The 18,656-nt window shown below is 42.5% G+C and overlaps 53 non-coding genes across 53 annotated transcripts; 36 read left to right on the top strand and 17 right to left on the bottom strand.

Moving 5' to 3' along the window:
* The first annotated feature begins 452 nt into the window (after positions 1–452).
* Positions 453–525, top strand: Trnar-acg. The gene has a single exon. It is a non-coding gene; the product is annotated as a tRNA-Arg (tRNA).
* Positions 526–741: 216 nt separating this feature from the next.
* On the top strand, positions 742–814 carry Trnar-acg. Its single transcript has one exon. It is a non-coding gene; the product is annotated as a tRNA-Arg (tRNA).
* A 144-nt stretch (positions 815–958) lies between these two features.
* Positions 959–1,041, bottom strand: Trnal-uaa. Its single transcript has one exon. It is a non-coding gene; the product is annotated as a tRNA-Leu (tRNA).
* Positions 1,042–1,499: 458 nt separating this feature from the next.
* Positions 1,500–1,572, top strand: Trnar-acg. Its single transcript has one exon. It is a non-coding gene; the product is annotated as a tRNA-Arg (tRNA).
* Positions 1,573–1,788: 216 nt separating this feature from the next.
* On the top strand, positions 1,789–1,861 carry Trnar-acg. The gene has a single exon. It is a non-coding gene; the product is annotated as a tRNA-Arg (tRNA).
* A 144-nt stretch (positions 1,862–2,005) lies between these two features.
* Trnal-uaa lies at positions 2,006–2,088 on the bottom strand. The gene has a single exon. It is a non-coding gene; the product is annotated as a tRNA-Leu (tRNA).
* A 458-nt stretch (positions 2,089–2,546) lies between these two features.
* Trnar-acg lies at positions 2,547–2,619 on the top strand. The gene has a single exon. It is a non-coding gene; the product is annotated as a tRNA-Arg (tRNA).
* A 216-nt stretch (positions 2,620–2,835) lies between these two features.
* On the top strand, positions 2,836–2,908 carry Trnar-acg. Its single transcript has one exon. It is a non-coding gene; the product is annotated as a tRNA-Arg (tRNA).
* Positions 2,909–3,052: 144 nt separating this feature from the next.
* Trnal-uaa lies at positions 3,053–3,135 on the bottom strand. The gene has a single exon. It is a non-coding gene; the product is annotated as a tRNA-Leu (tRNA).
* A 458-nt stretch (positions 3,136–3,593) lies between these two features.
* Positions 3,594–3,666, top strand: Trnar-acg. The gene has a single exon. It is a non-coding gene; the product is annotated as a tRNA-Arg (tRNA).
* A 216-nt stretch (positions 3,667–3,882) lies between these two features.
* Trnar-acg lies at positions 3,883–3,955 on the top strand. The gene has a single exon. It is a non-coding gene; the product is annotated as a tRNA-Arg (tRNA).
* A 144-nt stretch (positions 3,956–4,099) lies between these two features.
* On the bottom strand, positions 4,100–4,182 carry Trnal-uaa. Its single transcript has one exon. It is a non-coding gene; the product is annotated as a tRNA-Leu (tRNA).
* Positions 4,183–4,640: 458 nt separating this feature from the next.
* On the top strand, positions 4,641–4,713 carry Trnar-acg. The gene has a single exon. It is a non-coding gene; the product is annotated as a tRNA-Arg (tRNA).
* A 216-nt stretch (positions 4,714–4,929) lies between these two features.
* Trnar-acg lies at positions 4,930–5,002 on the top strand. Its single transcript has one exon. It is a non-coding gene; the product is annotated as a tRNA-Arg (tRNA).
* A 144-nt stretch (positions 5,003–5,146) lies between these two features.
* Positions 5,147–5,229, bottom strand: Trnal-uaa. Its single transcript has one exon. It is a non-coding gene; the product is annotated as a tRNA-Leu (tRNA).
* A 458-nt stretch (positions 5,230–5,687) lies between these two features.
* Positions 5,688–5,760, top strand: Trnar-acg. The gene has a single exon. It is a non-coding gene; the product is annotated as a tRNA-Arg (tRNA).
* A 216-nt stretch (positions 5,761–5,976) lies between these two features.
* On the top strand, positions 5,977–6,049 carry Trnar-acg. The gene has a single exon. It is a non-coding gene; the product is annotated as a tRNA-Arg (tRNA).
* A 144-nt stretch (positions 6,050–6,193) lies between these two features.
* On the bottom strand, positions 6,194–6,276 carry Trnal-uaa. The gene has a single exon. It is a non-coding gene; the product is annotated as a tRNA-Leu (tRNA).
* Positions 6,277–6,734: 458 nt separating this feature from the next.
* Trnar-acg lies at positions 6,735–6,807 on the top strand. Its single transcript has one exon. It is a non-coding gene; the product is annotated as a tRNA-Arg (tRNA).
* Positions 6,808–7,023: 216 nt separating this feature from the next.
* Positions 7,024–7,096, top strand: Trnar-acg. Its single transcript has one exon. It is a non-coding gene; the product is annotated as a tRNA-Arg (tRNA).
* A 144-nt stretch (positions 7,097–7,240) lies between these two features.
* On the bottom strand, positions 7,241–7,323 carry Trnal-uaa. The gene has a single exon. It is a non-coding gene; the product is annotated as a tRNA-Leu (tRNA).
* Positions 7,324–7,781: 458 nt separating this feature from the next.
* Positions 7,782–7,854, top strand: Trnar-acg. The gene has a single exon. It is a non-coding gene; the product is annotated as a tRNA-Arg (tRNA).
* A 216-nt stretch (positions 7,855–8,070) lies between these two features.
* Trnar-acg lies at positions 8,071–8,143 on the top strand. The gene has a single exon. It is a non-coding gene; the product is annotated as a tRNA-Arg (tRNA).
* A 144-nt stretch (positions 8,144–8,287) lies between these two features.
* Trnal-uaa lies at positions 8,288–8,370 on the bottom strand. The gene has a single exon. It is a non-coding gene; the product is annotated as a tRNA-Leu (tRNA).
* A 458-nt stretch (positions 8,371–8,828) lies between these two features.
* Trnar-acg lies at positions 8,829–8,901 on the top strand. The gene has a single exon. It is a non-coding gene; the product is annotated as a tRNA-Arg (tRNA).
* A 216-nt stretch (positions 8,902–9,117) lies between these two features.
* On the top strand, positions 9,118–9,190 carry Trnar-acg. Its single transcript has one exon. It is a non-coding gene; the product is annotated as a tRNA-Arg (tRNA).
* Positions 9,191–9,334: 144 nt separating this feature from the next.
* Positions 9,335–9,417, bottom strand: Trnal-uaa. The gene has a single exon. It is a non-coding gene; the product is annotated as a tRNA-Leu (tRNA).
* A 458-nt stretch (positions 9,418–9,875) lies between these two features.
* Trnar-acg lies at positions 9,876–9,948 on the top strand. The gene has a single exon. It is a non-coding gene; the product is annotated as a tRNA-Arg (tRNA).
* A 216-nt stretch (positions 9,949–10,164) lies between these two features.
* Trnar-acg lies at positions 10,165–10,237 on the top strand. The gene has a single exon. It is a non-coding gene; the product is annotated as a tRNA-Arg (tRNA).
* A 144-nt stretch (positions 10,238–10,381) lies between these two features.
* On the bottom strand, positions 10,382–10,464 carry Trnal-uaa. Its single transcript has one exon. It is a non-coding gene; the product is annotated as a tRNA-Leu (tRNA).
* Positions 10,465–10,922: 458 nt separating this feature from the next.
* On the top strand, positions 10,923–10,995 carry Trnar-acg. Its single transcript has one exon. It is a non-coding gene; the product is annotated as a tRNA-Arg (tRNA).
* Positions 10,996–11,211: 216 nt separating this feature from the next.
* Trnar-acg lies at positions 11,212–11,284 on the top strand. The gene has a single exon. It is a non-coding gene; the product is annotated as a tRNA-Arg (tRNA).
* Positions 11,285–11,428: 144 nt separating this feature from the next.
* Trnal-uaa lies at positions 11,429–11,511 on the bottom strand. The gene has a single exon. It is a non-coding gene; the product is annotated as a tRNA-Leu (tRNA).
* A 458-nt stretch (positions 11,512–11,969) lies between these two features.
* Trnar-acg lies at positions 11,970–12,042 on the top strand. Its single transcript has one exon. It is a non-coding gene; the product is annotated as a tRNA-Arg (tRNA).
* A 216-nt stretch (positions 12,043–12,258) lies between these two features.
* Positions 12,259–12,331, top strand: Trnar-acg. Its single transcript has one exon. It is a non-coding gene; the product is annotated as a tRNA-Arg (tRNA).
* Positions 12,332–12,475: 144 nt separating this feature from the next.
* Trnal-uaa lies at positions 12,476–12,558 on the bottom strand. The gene has a single exon. It is a non-coding gene; the product is annotated as a tRNA-Leu (tRNA).
* A 458-nt stretch (positions 12,559–13,016) lies between these two features.
* Trnar-acg lies at positions 13,017–13,089 on the top strand. Its single transcript has one exon. It is a non-coding gene; the product is annotated as a tRNA-Arg (tRNA).
* A 216-nt stretch (positions 13,090–13,305) lies between these two features.
* On the top strand, positions 13,306–13,378 carry Trnar-acg. The gene has a single exon. It is a non-coding gene; the product is annotated as a tRNA-Arg (tRNA).
* Positions 13,379–13,522: 144 nt separating this feature from the next.
* On the bottom strand, positions 13,523–13,605 carry Trnal-uaa. The gene has a single exon. It is a non-coding gene; the product is annotated as a tRNA-Leu (tRNA).
* Positions 13,606–14,063: 458 nt separating this feature from the next.
* Positions 14,064–14,136, top strand: Trnar-acg. Its single transcript has one exon. It is a non-coding gene; the product is annotated as a tRNA-Arg (tRNA).
* A 216-nt stretch (positions 14,137–14,352) lies between these two features.
* On the top strand, positions 14,353–14,425 carry Trnar-acg. Its single transcript has one exon. It is a non-coding gene; the product is annotated as a tRNA-Arg (tRNA).
* Positions 14,426–14,569: 144 nt separating this feature from the next.
* On the bottom strand, positions 14,570–14,652 carry Trnal-uaa. The gene has a single exon. It is a non-coding gene; the product is annotated as a tRNA-Leu (tRNA).
* A 458-nt stretch (positions 14,653–15,110) lies between these two features.
* Trnar-acg lies at positions 15,111–15,183 on the top strand. The gene has a single exon. It is a non-coding gene; the product is annotated as a tRNA-Arg (tRNA).
* Positions 15,184–15,399: 216 nt separating this feature from the next.
* On the top strand, positions 15,400–15,472 carry Trnar-acg. Its single transcript has one exon. It is a non-coding gene; the product is annotated as a tRNA-Arg (tRNA).
* A 144-nt stretch (positions 15,473–15,616) lies between these two features.
* Trnal-uaa lies at positions 15,617–15,699 on the bottom strand. Its single transcript has one exon. It is a non-coding gene; the product is annotated as a tRNA-Leu (tRNA).
* A 458-nt stretch (positions 15,700–16,157) lies between these two features.
* On the top strand, positions 16,158–16,230 carry Trnar-acg. The gene has a single exon. It is a non-coding gene; the product is annotated as a tRNA-Arg (tRNA).
* Positions 16,231–16,446: 216 nt separating this feature from the next.
* Positions 16,447–16,519, top strand: Trnar-acg. Its single transcript has one exon. It is a non-coding gene; the product is annotated as a tRNA-Arg (tRNA).
* A 144-nt stretch (positions 16,520–16,663) lies between these two features.
* Positions 16,664–16,746, bottom strand: Trnal-uaa. The gene has a single exon. It is a non-coding gene; the product is annotated as a tRNA-Leu (tRNA).
* A 458-nt stretch (positions 16,747–17,204) lies between these two features.
* Positions 17,205–17,277, top strand: Trnar-acg. The gene has a single exon. It is a non-coding gene; the product is annotated as a tRNA-Arg (tRNA).
* A 216-nt stretch (positions 17,278–17,493) lies between these two features.
* On the top strand, positions 17,494–17,566 carry Trnar-acg. The gene has a single exon. It is a non-coding gene; the product is annotated as a tRNA-Arg (tRNA).
* A 144-nt stretch (positions 17,567–17,710) lies between these two features.
* Positions 17,711–17,793, bottom strand: Trnal-uaa. Its single transcript has one exon. It is a non-coding gene; the product is annotated as a tRNA-Leu (tRNA).
* Positions 17,794–18,251: 458 nt separating this feature from the next.
* Positions 18,252–18,324, top strand: Trnar-acg. Its single transcript has one exon. It is a non-coding gene; the product is annotated as a tRNA-Arg (tRNA).
* A 216-nt stretch (positions 18,325–18,540) lies between these two features.
* On the top strand, positions 18,541–18,613 carry Trnar-acg. Its single transcript has one exon. It is a non-coding gene; the product is annotated as a tRNA-Arg (tRNA).
* The last annotated feature ends 43 nt before the right edge of the window (positions 18,614–18,656 follow it).

Genomic DNA, 18,656 nt, shown 5'->3' with positions numbered 1-18,656 from the left:
TTCTGGAATGAAAATGTGGAGCCATGTGTCGGGTTAATATAATAAGTAGATAAAACGCCCCAGAGCAAAGAGTATGTGTTGTTTGTCCCAAACACATTTCGGAGCCATTTCCGGAAGTGTCATATGGTCCTGGGACACTATGTACCCTAAACTGGAATCTTCACAAAAATTGGTGATATCAGCTGCTGCTGGTACACAAATTAGTATCTATGTCGAATCGCATTGTATCATTGTTGACTTATGAATGTGCAAATTCAACTGCCCTGTCTTACGTTTGGAGTAATGAACTACCTCTTATTTTTCTCAGATACCTTTGGAAACACCTCTTCGTTCTTCCTGTGATTTGCTTCTTTACCAATGACGTATGCCTCTTCGTAACAGTTGTGTTGTGATTACAATTCCTTGGTAAATTGAGAACTCCTCCTGACAAAGAACCACAAGAACACTACCTTGGGCGTGTGGCGCAACGGATAACGCGTCTGACTACGGATCAGAAGATTCCAGGTTCGAATCCTGGCACGCTCGAACGTTCGTTTTATTGTTTGTCATCGAACTGTTCGTTAATGGAATTGTCACGATAAACATGCCTTTTGTTTCTGCAAAATGCCTTGGACAAGTGGTGGTATTTGCAGCCGTGCTATAATAATAGCACATAAGAGATTTGTGACGTGCAGGAGGCCAGACAATGGTTTGTGGAAGTAGCACCAAGAAAAGGTCCAAATAGAAGTACACTCCTTCATGGGGCGTGTGGCGCAACGGATAACGCGTCTGACTACGGATCAGAAGATTCCAGGTTCGAATCCTGGCACGCTCGCAAAATCTTTTTAGCATTTTCCAAAAAAATAAATAAAATGCTGATAAGACGTTGAAGGACGTTTGTACCAGTGACTGAAATTTATTTACAATAAAAAACGCCAAGTAAATTATGTCAATGTTCACACATTAAAAGTATTCAACATAGCACGGGTGGGGTTCGAACCCACGCGGACATACGTCCATTGGATCTTAAGTCCAACGCCTTAACCACTCGGCCACCGTGCTGATGCCTTCTGGAATGAAAATGTGGAGCCATGTGTCGGGTTAATATAATAAGTAGATAAAACGCCCCAGAGCAAAGAGTATGTGTTGTTTGTCCCAAACACATTTCGGAGCCATTTCCGGAAGTGTCATATGGTCCTGGGACACTATGTACCCTAAACTGGAATCTTCACAAAAATTGGTGATATCAGCTGCTGCTGGTACACAAATTAGTATCTATGTCGAATCGCATTGTATCATTGTTGACTTATGAATGTGCAAATTCAACTGCCCTGTCTTACGTTTGGAGTAATGAACTACCTCTTATTTTTCTCAGATACCTTTGGAAACACCTCTTCGTTCTTCCTGTGATTTGCTTCTTTACCAATGACGTATGCCTCTTCGTAACAGTTGTGTTGTGATTACAATTCCTTGGTAAATTGAGAACTCCTCCTGACAAAGAACCACAAGAACACTACCTTGGGCGTGTGGCGCAACGGATAACGCGTCTGACTACGGATCAGAAGATTCCAGGTTCGAATCCTGGCACGCTCGAACGTTCGTTTTATTGTTTGTCATCGAACTGTTCGTTAATGGAATTGTCACGATAAACATGCCTTTTGTTTCTGCAAAATGCCTTGGACAAGTGGTGGTATTTGCAGCCGTGCTATAATAATAGCACATAAGAGATTTGTGACGTGCAGGAGGCCAGACAATGGTTTGTGGAAGTAGCACCAAGAAAAGGTCCAAATAGAAGTTCACTCCTTCATGGGGCGTGTGGCGCAACGGATAACGCGTCTGACTACGGATCAGAAGATTCCAGGTTCGAATCCTGGCATGCTCGCAAAACCTTTTTAGCATTTTTCAAAAAAATAAATAAAATGCTGATAAGACGTTGAAGGACGTTTGTACCAGTGACTGAAATTTATTTACAATAAAAAACGCCAAGTAAATTATGTCAATGTTCACACATTAAAAGTATTCAACATAGCACGGGTGGGGTTCGAACCCACGCGGACATACGTCCATTGGATCTTAAGTCCAACGCCTTAACCACTCGGCCACCGTGCTGATGCCTTCTGGAATGAAAATGTGGAGCCATGTGTCGGGTTAATATAATAAGTAGATAAAACGCCCCAGAGCAAAGAGTATGTGTTGTTTGTCCCAAACACATTTCGGAGCCATTTCCGGAAGTGTCATATGGTCCTGGGACACTATGTACCCTAAACTGGAATCTTCACAAAAATTGGTGATATCAGCTGCTGCTGGTACACAAATTAGTATCTATGTCGAATCGCATTGTATCATTGTTGACTTATGAATGTGCAAATTCAACTGCCCTGTCTTACGTTTGGAGTAATGAACTACCTCTTATTTTTCTCAGATACCTTTGGAAACACCTCTTCGTTCTTCCTGTGATTTGCTTCTTTACCAATGACGTATGCCTCTTCGTAACAGTTGTGTTGTGATTACAATTCCTTGGTAAATTGAGAACTCCTCCTGACAAAGAACCACAAGAACACTACCTTGGGCGTGTGGCGCAACGGATAACGCGTCTGACTACGGATCAGAAGATTCCAGGTTCGAATCCTGGCACGCTCGAACGTTCGTTTTATTGTTTGTCATCGAACTGTTCGTTAATGGAATTGTCACGATAAACATGCCTTTTGTTTCTGCAAAATGCCTTGGACAAGTGGTGGTATTTGCAGCCGTGCTATAATAATAGCACATAAGAGATTTGTGACGTGCAGGAGGCCAGACAATGGTTTGTGGAAGTAGCACCAAGAAAAGGTCCAAATAGAAGTACACTCCTTCATGGGGCGTGTGGCGCAACGGATAACGCGTCTGACTACGGATCAGAAGATTCCAGGTTCGAATCCTGGCACGCTCGCAAAATCTTTTTAGCATTTTTCAAAAAAATAAATAAAATGCTGATAAGACGTTGAAGGACGTTTGTACCAGTGACTGAAATTTATTTACAATAAAAAACGCCAAGTAAATTATGTCAATGTTCACACATTAAAAGTATTCAACATAGCACGGGTGGGGTTCGAACCCACGCGGACATACGTCCATTGGATCTTAAGTCCAACGCCTTAACCACTCGGCCACCGTGCTGATGCCTTCTGGAATGAAAATGTGGAGCCATGTGTCGGGTTAATATAATAAGTAGATAAAACGCCCCAGAGCAAAGAGTATGTGTTGTTTGTCCCAAACACATTTCGGAGCCATTTCCGGAAGTGTCATATGGTCCTGGGACACTATGTACCCTAAACTGGAATCTTCACAAAAATTGGTGATATCAGCTGCTGCTGGTACACAAATTAGTATCTATGTCGAATCGCATTGTATCATTGTTGACTTATGAATGTGCAAATTCAACTGCCCTGTCTTACGTTTGGAGTAATGAACTACCTCTTATTTTTCTCAGATACCTTTGGAAACACCTCTTCGTTCTTCCTGTGATTTGCTTCTGTACCAATGACGTATGCCTCTTCGTAACAGTTGTGTTGTGATTACAATTCCTTGGTAAATTGAGAACTCCTCCTGACAAAGAACCACAAGAACACTACCTTGGGCGTGTGGCGCAACGGATAACGCGTCTGACTACGGATCAGAAGATTCCAGGTTCGAATCCTGGCACGCTCGAACGTTCGTTTTATTGTTTGTCATCGAACTGTTCGTTAATGGAATTGTCACGATAAACATGCCTTTTGTTTCTGCAAAATGCCTTGGACAAGTGGTGGTATTTGCAGCCGTGCTATAATAATAGCACATAAGAGATTTGTGACGTGCAGGAGGCCAGACAATGGTTTGTGGAAGTAGCACCAAGAAAAGGTCCAAATAGAAGTACACTCCTTCATGGGGCGTGTGGCGCAACGGATAACGCGTCTGACTACGGATCAGAAGATTCCAGGTTCGAATCCTGGCACGCTCGCAAAATCTTTTTAGCATTTTCCAAAAAAATAAATAAAATGCTGATAAGACGTTGAAGGACGTTTGTACCAGTGACTGAAATTTATTTACAATAAAAAACGCCAAGTAAATTATGTCAATGTTCACACATTAAAAGTATTCAACATAGCACGGGTGGGGTTCGAACCCACGCGGACATACGTCCATTGGATCTTAAGTCCAACGCCTTAACCACTCGGCCACCGTGCTGATGCCTTCTGGAATGAAAATGTGGAGCCATGTGTCGGGTTAATATAATAAGTAGATAAAACGCCCCAGAGCAAAGAGTATGTGTTGTTTGTCCCAAACACATTTCGGAGCCATTTCCGGAAGTGTCATATGGTCCTGGGACACTATGTACCCTAAACTGGAATCTTCCCAAAAATTGGTGATATCAGCTGCTGCTGGTACACAAATTAGTATCTATGTCGAATCGCATTGTATCATTGTTGACTTATGAATGTGCAAATTCAACTGCCCTGTCTTACGTTTGGAGTAATGAACTACCTCTTATTTTTCTCAGATACCTTTGCAAACACCTCTTCGTTCTTCCTGTGATTTGCTTCTGTACCAATGACGTATGCCTCTTCGTAACAGTTGTGTTGTGATTACAATTCCTTGGTAAATTGAGAACTCCTCCTGACAAAGAACCACAAGAACACTACCTTGGGCGTGTGGCGCAACGGATAACGCGTCTGACTACGGATCAGAAGATTCCAGGTTCGAATCCTGGCACGCTCGAACGTTCGTTTTATTGTTTGTCATCGAACTGTTCGTTAATGGAATTGTCACGATAAACATGCCTTTTGTTTCTGCAAAATGCCTTGGACAAGTGGTGGTATTTGCAGCCGTGCTATAATAATAGCACATAAGAGATTTGTGACGTGCAGGAGGCCAGACAATGGTTTGTGGAAGTAGCACCAAGAAAAGGTCCAAATAGAAGTACACTCCTTCATGGGGCGTGTGGCGCAACGGATAACGCGTCTGACTACGGATCAGAAGATTCCAGGTTCGAATCCTGGCACGCTCGCAAAATCTTTTTAGCATTTTTCAAAAAAATAAATAAAATGCTGATAAGACGTTGAAGGACGTTTGTACCAGTGACTGAAATTTATTTACAATAAAAAACGCCAAGTAAATTATGTCAATGTTCACACATTAAAAGTATTCAACATAGCACGGGTGGGGTTCGAACCCACGCGGACATACGTCCATTGGATCTTAAGTCCAACGCCTTAACCACTCGGCCACCGTGCTGATGCCTTCTGGAATGAAAATGTGGAGCCATGTGTCGGGTTAATATAATAAGTAGATAAAACGCCCCAGAGCAAAGAGTATGTGTTGTTTGTCCCAAACACATTTCGGAGCCATTTCCGGAAGTGTCATATGGTCCTGGGACACTATGTACCCTAAACTGGAATCTTCACAAAAATTGGTGATATCAGCTGCTGCTGGTACACAAATTAGTATCTATGTCGAATCGCATTGTATCATTGTTGACTTATGAATGTGCAAATTCAACTGCCCTGTCTTACGTTTGGAGTAATGAACTACCTCTTATTTTTCTCAGATACCTTTGGAAACACCTCTTCGTTCTTCCTGTGATTTGCTTCTTTACCAATGACGTATGCCTCTTCGTAACAGTTGTGTTGTGATTACAATTCCTTGGTAAATTGAGAACTCCTCCTGACAAAGAACCACAAGAACACTACCTTGGGCGTGTGGCGCAACGGATAACGCGTCTGACTACGGATCAGAAGATTCCAGGTTCGAATCCTGGCACGCTCGAACGTTCGTTTTATTGTTTGTCATCGAACTGTTCGTTAATGGAATTGTCACGATAAACATGCCTTTTGTTTCTGCAAAATGCCTTGGACAAGTGGTGGTATTTGCAGCCGTGCTATAATAATAGCACATAAGAGATTTGTGACGTGCAGGAGGCCAGACAATGGTTTGTGGAAGTAGCACCAAGAAAAGGTCCAAATAGAAGTACACTCCTTCATGGGGCGTGTGGCGCAACGGATAACGCGTCTGACTACGGATCAGAAGATTCCAGGTTCGAATCCTGGCACGCTCGCAAAATCTTTTTAGCATTTTTCAAAAAAATAAATAAAATGCTGATAAGACGTTGAAGGACGTTTGTACCAGTGACTGAAATTTATTTACAATAAAAAACGCCAAGTAAATTATGTCAATGTTCACACATTAAAAGTATTCAACATAGCACGGGTGGGGTTCGAACCCACGCGGACATACGTCCATTGGATCTTAAGTCCAACGCCTTAACCACTCGGCCACCGTGCTGATGCCTTCTGGAATGAAAATGTGGAGCCATGTGTCGGGTTAATATAATAAGTAGATAAAACGCCCCAGAGCAAAGAGTATGTGTTGTTTGTCCCAAACACATTTCGGAGCCATTTCCGGAAGTGTCATATGGTCCTGGGACACTATGTACCCTAAACTGGAATCTTCACAAAAATTGGTGATATCAGCTGCTGCTGGTACACAAATTAGTATCTATGTCGAATCGCATTGTATCATTGTTGACTTATGAATGTGCAAATTCAACTGCCCTGTCTTACGTTTGGAGTAATGAACTACCTCTTATTTTTCTCAGATACCTTTGGAAACACCTCTTCGTTCTTCCTGTGATTTGCTTCTTTACCAATGACGTATGCCTCTTCGTAACAGTTGTGTTGTGATTACAATTCCTTGGTAAATTGAGAACTCCTCCTGACAAAGAACCACAAGAACACTACCTTGGGCGTGTGGCGCAACGGATAACGCGTCTGACTACGGATCAGAAGATTCCAGGTTCGAATCCTGGCACGCTCGAACGTTCGTTTTATTGTTTGTCATCGAACTGTTCGTTAATGGAATTGTCACGATAAACATGCCTTTTGTTTCTGCAAAATGCCTTGGACAAGTGGTGGTATTTGCAGCCGTGCTATAATAATAGCACATAAGAGATTTGTGACGTGCAGGAGGCCAGACAATGGTTTGTGGAAGTAGCACCAAGAAAAGGTCCAAATAGAAGTACACTCCTTCATGGGGCGTGTGGCGCAACGGATAACGCGTCTGACTACGGATCAGAAGATTCCAGGTTCGAATCCTGGCACGCTCGCAAAATCTTTTTAGCATTTTTCAAAAAAATAAATAAAATGCTGATAAGACGTTGAAGGACGTTTGTACCAGTGACTGAAATTTATTTACAATAAAAAACGCCAAGTAAATTATGTCAATGTTCACACATTAAAAGTATTCAACATAGCACGGGTGGGGTTCGAACCCACGCGGACATACGTCCATTGGATCTTAAGTCCAACGCCTTAACCACTCGGCCACCGTGCTGATGCCTTCTGGAATGAAAATGTGGAGCCATGTGTCGGGTTAATATAATAAGTAGATAAAACGCCCCAGAGCAAAGAGTATGTGTTGTTTGTCCCAAACACATTTCGGAGCCATTTCCGGAAGTGTCATATGGTCCTGGGACACTATGTACCCTAAACTGGAATCTTCACAAAAATTGGTGATATCAGCTGCTGCTGGTACACAAATTAGTATCTATGTCGAATCGCATTGTATCATTGTTGACTTATGAATGTGCAAATTCAACTGCCCTGTCTTACGTTTGGAGTAATGAACTACCTCTTATTTTTCTCAGATACCTTTGGAAACACCTCTTCGTTCTTCCTGTGATTTGCTTCTTTACCAATGACGTATGCCTCTTCGTAACAGTTGTGTTGTGATTACAATTCCTTGGTAAATTGAGAACTCCTCCTGACAAAGAACCACAAGAACACTACCTTGGGCGTGTGGCGCAACGGATAACGCGTCTGACTACGGATCAGAAGATTCCAGGTTCGAATCCTGGCACGCTCGAACGTTCGTTTTATTGTTTGTCATCGAACTGTTCGTTAATGGAATTGTCACGATAAACATGCCTTTTGTTTCTGCAAAATGCCTTGGACAAGTGGTGGTATTTGCAGCCGTGCTATAATAATAGCACATAAGAGATTTGTGACGTGCAGGAGGCCAGACAATGGTTTGTGGAAGTAGCACCAAGAAAAGGTCCAAATAGAAGTACACTCCTTCATGGGGCGTGTGGCGCAACGGATAACGCGTCTGACTACGGATCAGAAGATTCCAGGTTCGAATCCTGGCACGCTCGCAAAATCTTTTTAGCATTTTTCAAAAAAATAAATAAAATGCTGATAAGACGTTGAAGGACGTTTGTACCAGTGACTGAAATTTATTTACAATAAAAAACGCCAAGTAAATTATGTCAATGTTCACACATTAAAAGTATTCAACATAGCACGGGTGGGGTTCGAACCCACGCGGACATACGTCCATTGGATCTTAAGTCCAACGCCTTAACCACTCGGCCACCGTGCTGATGCCTTCTGGAATGAAAATGTGGAGCCATGTGTCGGGTTAATATAATAAGTAGATAAAACGCCCCAGAGCAAAGAGTATGTGTTGTTTGTCCCAAACACATTTCGGAGCCATTTCCGGAAGTGTCATATGGTCCTGGGACACTATGTACCCTAAACTGGAATCTTCACAAAAATTGGTGATATCAGCTGCTGCTGGTACACAAATTAGTATCTATGTCGAATCGCATTGTATCATTGTTGACTTATGAATGTGCAAATTCAACTGCCCTGTCTTACGTTTGGAGTAATGAACTACCTCTTATTTTTCTCAGATACCTTTGGAAACACCTCTTCGTTCTTCCTGTGATTTGCTTCTGTACCAATGACGTATGCCTCTTCGTAACAGTTGTGTTGTGATTACAATTCCTTGGTAAATTGAGAACTCCTCCTGACAAAGAACCACAAGAACACTACCTTGGGCGTGTGGCGCAACGGATAACGCGTCTGACTACGGATCAGAAGATTCCAGGTTCGAATCCTGGCACGCTCGAACGTTCGTTTTATTGTTTGTCATCGAACTGTTCGTTAATGGAATTGTCACGATAAACATGCCTTTTGTTTCTGCAAAATGCCTTGGACAAGTGGTGGTATTTGCAGCCGTGCTATAATAATAGCACATAAGAGATTTGTGACGTGCAGGAGGCCAGACAATGGTTTGTGGAAGTAGCACCAAGAAAAGGTCCAAATAGAAGTACACTCCTTCATGGGGCGTGTGGCGCAACGGATAACGCGTCTGACTACGGATCAGAAGATTCCAGGTTCGAATCCTGGCACGCTCGCAAAATCTTTTTAGCATTTTCCAAAAAAATAAATAAAATGCTGATAAGACGTTGAAGGACGTTTGTACCAGTGACTGAAATTTATTTACAATAAAAAACGCCAAGTAAATTATGTCAATGTTCACACATTAAAAGTATTCAACATAGCACGGGTGGGGTTCGAACCCACGCGGACATACGTCCATTGGATCTTAAGTCCAACGCCTTAACCACTCGGCCACCGTGCTGATGCCTTCTGGAATGAAAATGTGGAGCCATGTGTCGGGTTAATATAATAAGTAGATAAAACGCCCCAGAGCAAAGAGTATGTGTTGTTTGTCCCAAACACATTTCGGAGCCATTTCCGGAAGTGTCATATGGTCCTGGGACACTATGTACCCTAAACTGGAATCTTCACAAAAATTGGTGATATCAGCTGCTGCTGGTACACAAATTAGTATCTATGTCGAATCGCATTGTATCATTGTTGACTTATGAATGTGCAAATTCAACTGCCCTGTCTTACGTTTGGAGTAATGAACTACCTCTTATTTTTCTCAGATACCTTTGCAAACACCTCTTCGTTCTTCCTGTGATTTGCTTCTGTACCAATGACGTATGCCTCTTCGTAACAGTTGTGTTGTGATTACAATTCCTTGGTAAATTGAGAACTCCTCCTGACAAAGAACCACAAGAACACTACCTTGGGCGTGTGGCGCAACGGATAACGCGTCTGACTACGGATCAGAAGATTCCAGGTTCGAATCCTGGCACGCTCGAACGTTCGTTTTATTGTTTGTCATCGAACTGTTCGTTAATGGAATTGTCACGATAAACATGCCTTTTGTTTCTGCAAAATGCCTTGGACAAGTGGTGGTATTTGCAGCCGTGCTATAATAATAGCACATAAGAGATTTGTGACGTGCAGGAGGCCAGACAATGGTTTGTGGAAGTAGCACCAAGAAAAGGTCCAAATAGAAGTACACTCCTTCATGGGGCGTGTGGCGCAACGGATAACGCGTCTGACTACGGATCAGAAGATTCCAGGTTCGAATCCTGGCACGCTCGCAAAATCTTTTTAGCATTTTTCAAAAAAATAAATAAAATGCTGATAAGACGTTGAAGGACGTTTGTACCAGTGACTGAAATTTATTTACAATAAAAAACGCCAAGTAAATTATGTCAATGTTCACACATTAAAAGTATTCAACATAGCACGGGTGGGGTTCGAACCCACGCGGACATACGTCCATTGGATCTTAAGTCCAACGCCTTAACCACTCGGCCACCGTGCTGATGCCTTCTGGAATGAAAATGTGGAGCCATGTGTCGGGTTAATATAATAAGTAGATAAAACGCCCCAGAGCAAAGAGTATGTGTTGTTTGTCCCAAACACATTTCGGAGCCATTTCCGGAAGTGTCATATGGTCCTGGGACACTATGTACCCTAAACTGGAATCTTCACAAAAATTGGTGATATCAGCTGCTGCTGGTACACAAATTAGTATCTATGTCGAATCGCATTGTATCATTGTTGACTTATGAATGTGCAAATTCAACTGCCCTGTCTTACGTTTGGAGTAATGAACTACCTCTTATTTTTCTCAGATACCTTTGGAAACACCTCTTCGTTCTTCCTGTGATTTGCTTCTTTACCAATGACGTATGCCTCTTCGTAACAGTTGTGTTGTGATTACAATTCCTTGGTAAATTGAGAACTCCTCCTGACAAAGAACCACAAGAACACTACCTTGGGCGTGTGGCGCAACGGATAACGCGTCTGACTACGGATCAGAAGATTCCAGGTTCGAATCCTGGCACGCTCGAACGTTCGTTTTATTGTTTGTCATCGAACTGTTCGTTAATGGAATTGTCACGATAAACATGCCTTTTGTTTCTGCAAAATGCCTTGGACAAGTGGTGGTATTTGCAGCCGTGCTATAATAATAGCACATAAGAGATTTGTGACGTGCAGGAGGCCAGACAATGGTTTGTGGAAGTAGCACCAAGAAAAGGTCCAAATAGAAGTACACTCCTTCATGGGGCGTGTGGCGCAACGGATAACGCGTCTGACTACGGATCAGAAGATTCCAGGTTCGAATCCTGGCACGCTCGCAAAATCTTTTTAGCATTTTTCAAAAAAATAAATAAAATGCTGATAAGACGTTGAAGGACGTTTGTACCAGTGACTGAAATTTATTTACAATAAAAAACGCCAAGTAAATTATGTCAATGTTCACACATTAAAAGTATTCAACATAGCACGGGTGGGGTTCGAACCCACGCGGACATACGTCCATTGGATCTTAAGTCCAACGCCTTAACCACTCGGCCACCGTGCTGATGCCTTCTGGAATGAAAATGTGGAGCCATGTGTCGGGTTAATATAATAAGTAGATAAAACGCCCCAGAGCAAAGAGTATGTGTTGTTTGTCCCAAACACATTTCGGAGCCATTTCCGGAAGTGTCATATGGTCCTGGGACACTATGTACCCTAAACTGGAATCTTCACAAAAATTGGTGATATCAGCTGCTGCTGGTACACAAATTAGTATCTATGTCGAATCGCATTGTATCATTGTTGACTTATGAATGTGCAAATTCAACTGCCCTGTCTTACGTTTGGAGTAATGAACTACCTCTTATTTTTCTCAGATACCTTTGGAAACACCTCTTCGTTCTTCCTGTGATTTGCTTCTTTACCAATGACGTATGCCTCTTCGTAACAGTTGTGTTGTGATTACAATTCCTTGGTAAATTGAGAACTCCTCCTGACAAAGAACCACAAGAACACTACCTTGGGCGTGTGGCGCAACGGATAACGCGTCTGACTACGGATCAGAAGATTCCAGGTTCGAATCCTGGCACGCTCGAACGTTCGTTTTATTGTTTGTCATCGAACTGTTCGTTAATGGAATTGTCACGATAAACATGCCTTTTGTTTCTGCAAAATGCCTTGGACAAGTGGTGGTATTTGCAGCCGTGCTATAATAATAGCACATAAGAGATTTGTGACGTGCAGGAGGCCAGACAATGGTTTGTGGAAGTAGCACCAAGAAAAGGTCCAAATAGAAGTACACTCCTTCATGGGGCGTGTGGCGCAACGGATAACGCGTCTGACTACGGATCAGAAGATTCCAGGTTCGAATCCTGGCACGCTCGCAAAATCTTTTTAGCATTTTCCAAAAAAATAAATAAAATGCTGATAAGACGTTGAAGGACGTTTGTACCAGTGACTGAAATTTATTTACAATAAAAAACGCCAAGTAAATTATGTCAATGTTCACACATTAAAAGTATTCAACATAGCACGGGTGGGGTTCGAACCCACGCGGACATACGTCCATTGGATCTTAAGTCCAACGCCTTAACCACTCGGCCACCGTGCTGATGCCTTCTGGAATGAAAATGTGGAGCCATGTGTCGGGTTAATATAATAAGTAGATAAAACGCCCCAGAGCAAAGAGTATGTGTTGTTTGTCCCAAACACATTTCGGAGCCATTTCCGGAAGTGTCATATGGTCCTGGGACACTATGTACCCTACACTGGAATCTTCACAAAAATTGGTGATATCAGCTGCTGCTGGTACACAAATTAGTATCTATGTCGAATCGCATTGTATCATTGTTGACTTATGAATGTGCAAATTCAACTGCCCTGTCTTACGTTTGGAGTAATGAACTACCTCTTATTTTTCTCAGATACCTTTGGAAACACCTCTTCGTTCTTCCTGTGATTTGCTTCTTTACCAATGACGTATGCCTCTTCGTAACAGTTGTGTTGTGATTACAATTCCTTGGTAAATTGAGAACTCCTCCTGACAAAGAACCACAAGAACACTACCTTGGGCGTGTGGCGCAACGGATAACGCGTCTGACTACGGATCAGAAGATTCCAGGTTCGAATCCTGGCACGCTCGAACGTTCGTTTTATTGTTTGTCATCGAACTGTTCGTTAATGGAATTGTCACGATAAACATGCCTTTTGTTTCTGCAAAATGCCTTGGACAAGTGGTGGTATTTGCAGCCGTGCTATAATAATAGCACATAAGAGATTTGTGACGTGCAGGAGGCCAGACAATGGTTTGTGGAAGTAGCACCAAGAAAAGGTCCAAATAGAAGTTCACTCCTTCATGGGGCGTGTGGCGCAACGGATAACGCGTCTGACTACGGATCAGAAGATTCCAGGTTCGAATCCTGGCACGCTCGCAAAATCTTTTTAGCATTTTTCAAAAAAATAAATAAAATGCTGATAAGACGTTGAAGGACGTTTGTACCAGTGACTGAAATTTATTTACAATAAAAAACGCCAAGTAAATTATGTCAATGTTCACACATTAAAAGTATTCAACATAGCACGGGTGGGGTTCGAACCCACGCGGACATACGTCCATTGGATCTTAAGTCCAACGCCTTAACCACTCGGCCACCGTGCTGATGCCTTCTGGAATGAAAATGTGGAGCCATGTGTCGGGTTAATATAATAAGTAGATAAAACGCCCCAGAGCAAAGAGTATGTGTTGTTTGTCCCAAACACATTTCGGAGCCATTTCCGGAAGTGTCATATGGTCCTGGGACACTATGTACCCTAAACTGGAATCTTCACAAAAATTGGTGATATCAGCTGCTGCTGGTACACAAATTAGTATCTATGTCGAATCGCATTGTATCATTGTTGACTTATGAATGTGCAAATTCAACTGCCCTGTCTTACGTTTGGAGTAATGAACTACCTCTTATTTTTCTCAGATACCTTTGGAAACACCTCTTCGTTCTTCCTGTGATTTGCTTCTTTACCAATGACGTATGCCTCTTCGTAACAGTTGTGTTGTGATTACAATTCCTTGGTAAATTGAGAACTCCTCCTGACAAAGAACCACAAGAACACTACCTTGGGCGTGTGGCGCAACGGATAACGCGTCTGACTACGGATCAGAAGATTCCAGGTTCGAATCCTGGCACGCTCGAACGTTCGTTTTATTGTTTGTCATCGAACTGTTCGTTACTGGAATTGTCACGATAAACATGCCTTTTGTTTCTGCAAAATGCCTTGGACAAGTGGTGGTATTTGCAGCCGTGCTATAATAATAGCACATAAGAGATTTGTGACGTGCAGGAGGCCAGACAATGGTTTGTGGAAGTAGCACCAAGAAAAGGTCCAAATAGAAGTACACTCCTTCATGGGGCGTGTGGCGCAACGGATAACGCGTCTGACTACGGATCAGAAGATTCCAGGTTCGAATCCTGGCACGTTCGCAAAATCTTTTTAGCATTTTTCAAAAAAATAAATAAAATGCTGATAAGACGTTGAAGGACGTTTGTACCAGTGACTGAAATTTATTTACAATAAAAAACGCCAAGTAAATTATGTCAATGTTCACACATTAAAAGTATTCAACATAGCACGGGTGGGGTTCGAACCCACGCGGACATACGTCCATTGGATCTTAAGTCCAACGCCTTAACCACTCGGCCACCGTGCTGATGCCTTCTGGAATGAAAATGTGGAGCCATGTGTCGGGTTAATATAATAAGTAGATAAAACGCCCCAGAGCAAAGAGTATGTGTTGTTTGTCCCAAACACATTTCGGAGCCATTTCCGGAAGTGTCATATGGTCCTGGGACACTATGTACCCTAAACTGGAATCTTCACAAAAATTGGTGATATCAGCTGCTGCTGGTACACAAATTAGTATCTATGTCGAATCGCATTGTATCATTGTTGACTTATGAATGTGCAAATTCAACTGCCCTGTCTTACGTTTGGAGTAATGAACTACCTCTTATTTTTCTCAGATACCTTTGGAAACACCTCTTCGTTCTTCCTGTGATTTGCTTCTGTACCAATGACGTATGCCTCTTCGTAACAGTTGTGTTGTGATTACAATTCCTTGGTAAATTGAGAACTCCTCCTGACAAAGAACCACAAGAACACTACCTTGGGCGTGTGGCGCAACGGATAACGCGTCTGACTACGGATCAGAAGATTCCAGGTTCGAATCCTGGCACGCTCGAACGTTCGTTTTATTGTTTGTCATCGAACTGTTCGTTAATGGAATTGTCACGATAAACATGCCTTTTGTTTCTGCAAAATGCCTTGGACAAGTGGTGGTATTTGCAGCCGTGCTATAATAATAGCACATAAGAGATTTGTGACGTGCAGGAGGCCAGACAATGGTTTGTGGAAGTAGCACCAAGAAAAGGTCCAAATAGAAGTACACTCCTTCATGGGGCGTGTGGCGCAACGGATAACGCGTCTGACTACGGATCAGAAGATTCCAGGTTCGAATCCTGGCACGCTCGCAAAATCTTTTTAGCATTTTCCAAAAAAATAAATAAAATGCTGATAAGACGTTGAAGGACGTTTGTACCAGTGACTGAAATTTATTTACAATAAAAAACGCCAAGTAAATTATGTCAATGTTCACACATTAAAAGTATTCAACATAGCACGGGTGGGGTTCGAACCCACGCGGACATACGTCCATTGGTTCTTAAGTCCAACGCCTTAACCACTCGGCCACCGTGCTGATGCCTTCTGGAATGAAAATGTGGAGCCATGTGTCGGGTTAATATAATAAGTAGATAAAACGCCCCAGAGCAAAGAGTATGTGTTGTTTGTCCCAAACACATTTCGGAGCCATTTCCGGAAGTGTCATATGGTCCTGGGACACTATGTACCCTAAACTGGAATCTTCACAAAAATTGGTGATATCAGCTGCTGCTGGTACACAAATTAGTATCTATGTCGAATCGCATTGTATCATTGTTGACTTATGAATGTGCAAATTCAACTGCCCTGTCTTACGTTTGGAGTAATGAACTACCTCTTATTTTTCTCAGATACCTTTGGAAACACCTCTTCGTTCTTCCTGTGATTTGCTTCTGTACCAATGACGTATGCCTCTTCGTAACAGTTGTGTTGTGATTACAATTCCTTGGTAAATTGAGAACTCCTCCTGACAAAGAACCACAAGAACACTACCTTGGGCGTGTGGCGCAACGGATAACGCGTCTGACTACGGATCAGAAGATTCCAGGTTCGAATCCTGGCACGCTCGAACGTTCGTTTTATTGTTTGTCATCGAACTGTTCGTTAATGGAATTGTCACGATAAACATGCCTTTTGTTTCTGCAAAATGCCTTGGACAAGTGGTGGTATTTGCAGCCGTGCTATAATAATAGCACATAAGAGATTTGTGACGTGCAGGAGGCCAGACAATGGTTTGTGGAAGTAGCACCAAGAAAAGGTCCAAATAGAAGTACACTCCTTCATGGGGCGTGTGGCGCAACGGATAACGCGTCTGACTACGGATCAGAAGATTCCAGGTTCGAATCCTGGCACGCTCGCAAAATCTTTTTAGCATTTTCCAAAAAAATAAATAAAATGCTGATAAGACGTTGAAGGACGTTTGTACCAGTGACTGAAATTTATTTACAATAAAAAACGCCAAGTAAATTATGTCAATGTTCACACATTAAAAGTATTCAACATAGCACGGGTGGGGTTCGAACCCACGCGGACATACGTCCATTGGATCTTAAGTCCAACGCCTTAACCACTCGGCCACCGTGCTGATGCCTTCTGGAATGAAAATGTGGAGCCATGTGTCGGGTTAATATAATAAGTAGATAAAACGCCCCAGAGCAAAGAGTATGTGTTGTTTGTCCCAAACACATTTCGGAGCCATTTCCGGAAGTGTCATATGGTCCTGGGACACTATGTACCCTAAACTGGAATCTTCACAAAAATTGGTGATATCAGCTGCTGCTGGTACACAAATTAGTATCTATGTCGAATCGCATTGTATCATTGTTGACTTATGAATGTGCAAATTCAACTGCCCTGTCTTACGTTTGGAGTAATGAACTACCTCTTATTTTTCTCAGATACCTTTGGAAACACCTCTTCGTTCTTCCTGTGATTTGCTTCTGTACCAATGACGTATGCCTCTTCGTAACAGTTGTGTTGTGATTACAATTCCTTGGTAAATTGAGAACTCCTCCTGACAAAGAACCACAAGAACACTACCTTGGGCGTGTGGCGCAACGGATAACGCGTCTGACTACGGATCAGAAGATTCCAGGTTCGAATCCTGGCACGCTCGAACGTTCGTTTTATTGTTTGTCATCGAACTGTTCGTTAATGGAATTGTCACGATAAACATGCCTTTTGTTTCTGCAAAATGCCTTGGACAAGTGGTGGTATTTGCAGCCGTGCTATAATAATAGCACATAAGAGATTTGTGACGTGCAGGAGGCCAGACAATGGTTTGTGGAAGTAGCACCAAGAAAAGGTCCAAATAGAAGTACACTCCTTCATGGGGCGTGTGGCGCAACGGATAACGCGTCTGACTACGGATCAGAAGATTCCAGGTTCGAATCCTGGCACGCTCGCAAAATCTTTTTAGCATTTTTCAAAAAAATAAATAAAATGCTGATAAGACGTTGAAGGACGTTTGTACCAGTGACTGAAATTTATTTACAATAAAAAACGCCAAGTAAATTATGTCAATGTTCACACATTAAAAGTATTCAACATAGCACGGGTGGGGTTCGAACCCACGCGGACATACGTCCATTGGATCTTAAGTCCAACGCCTTAACCACTCGGCCACCGTGCTGATGCCTTCTGGAATGAAAATGTGGAGCCATGTGTCGGGTTAATATAATAAGTAGATAAAACGCCCCAGAGCAAAGAGTATGTGTTGTTTGTCCCAAACACATTTCGGAGCCATTTCCGGAAGTGTCATATGGTCCTGGGACACTATGTACCCTAAACTGGAATCTTCACAAAAATTGGTGATATCAGCTGCTGCTGGTACACAAATTAGTATCTATGTCGAATCGCATTGTATCATTGTTGACTTATGAATGTGCAAATTCAACTGCCCTGTCTTACGTTTGGAGTAATGAACTACCTCTTATTTTTCTCAGATACCTTTGGAAACACCTCTTCGTTCTTCCTGTGATTTGCTTCTTTACCAATGACGTATGCCTCTTCGTAACAGTTGTGTTGTGATTACAATTCCTTGGTAAATTGAGAACTCCTCCTGACAAAGAACCACAAGAACACTACCTTGGGCGTGTGGCGCAACGGATAACGCGTCTGACTACGGATCAGAAGATTCCAGGTTCGAATCCTGGCACGCTCGAACGTTCGTTTTATTGTTTGTCATCGAACTGTTCGTTAATGGAATTGTCACGATAAACATGCCTTTTGTTTCTGCAAAATGCCTTGGACAAGTGGTGGTATTTGCAGCCGTGCTATAATAATAGCACATAAGAGATTTGTGACGTGCAGGAGGCCAGACAATGGTTTGTGGAAGTAGCACCAAGAAAAGGTCCAAATAGAAGTACACTCCTTCATGGGGCGTGTGGCGCAACGGATAACGCGTCTGACTACGGATCAGAAGATTCCAGGTTCGAATCCTGGCACGCTCGCAAAATCTTTTTAGCATTTTCCAAAAAAATAAATAAAATGCTG

The sequence above is a fragment of the Haliotis rufescens genome, unplaced genomic scaffold (assembly GCF_023055435.1).
Source record: "Haliotis rufescens isolate VD_foot unplaced genomic scaffold, xgHalRufe1.0.p SCAF_148, whole genome shotgun sequence".
Taxonomy (NCBI): domain Eukaryota; kingdom Metazoa; phylum Mollusca; class Gastropoda; order Lepetellida; family Haliotidae; genus Haliotis; species Haliotis rufescens.
This window is presented reverse-complemented; position numbering and strand designations above follow the sequence as displayed.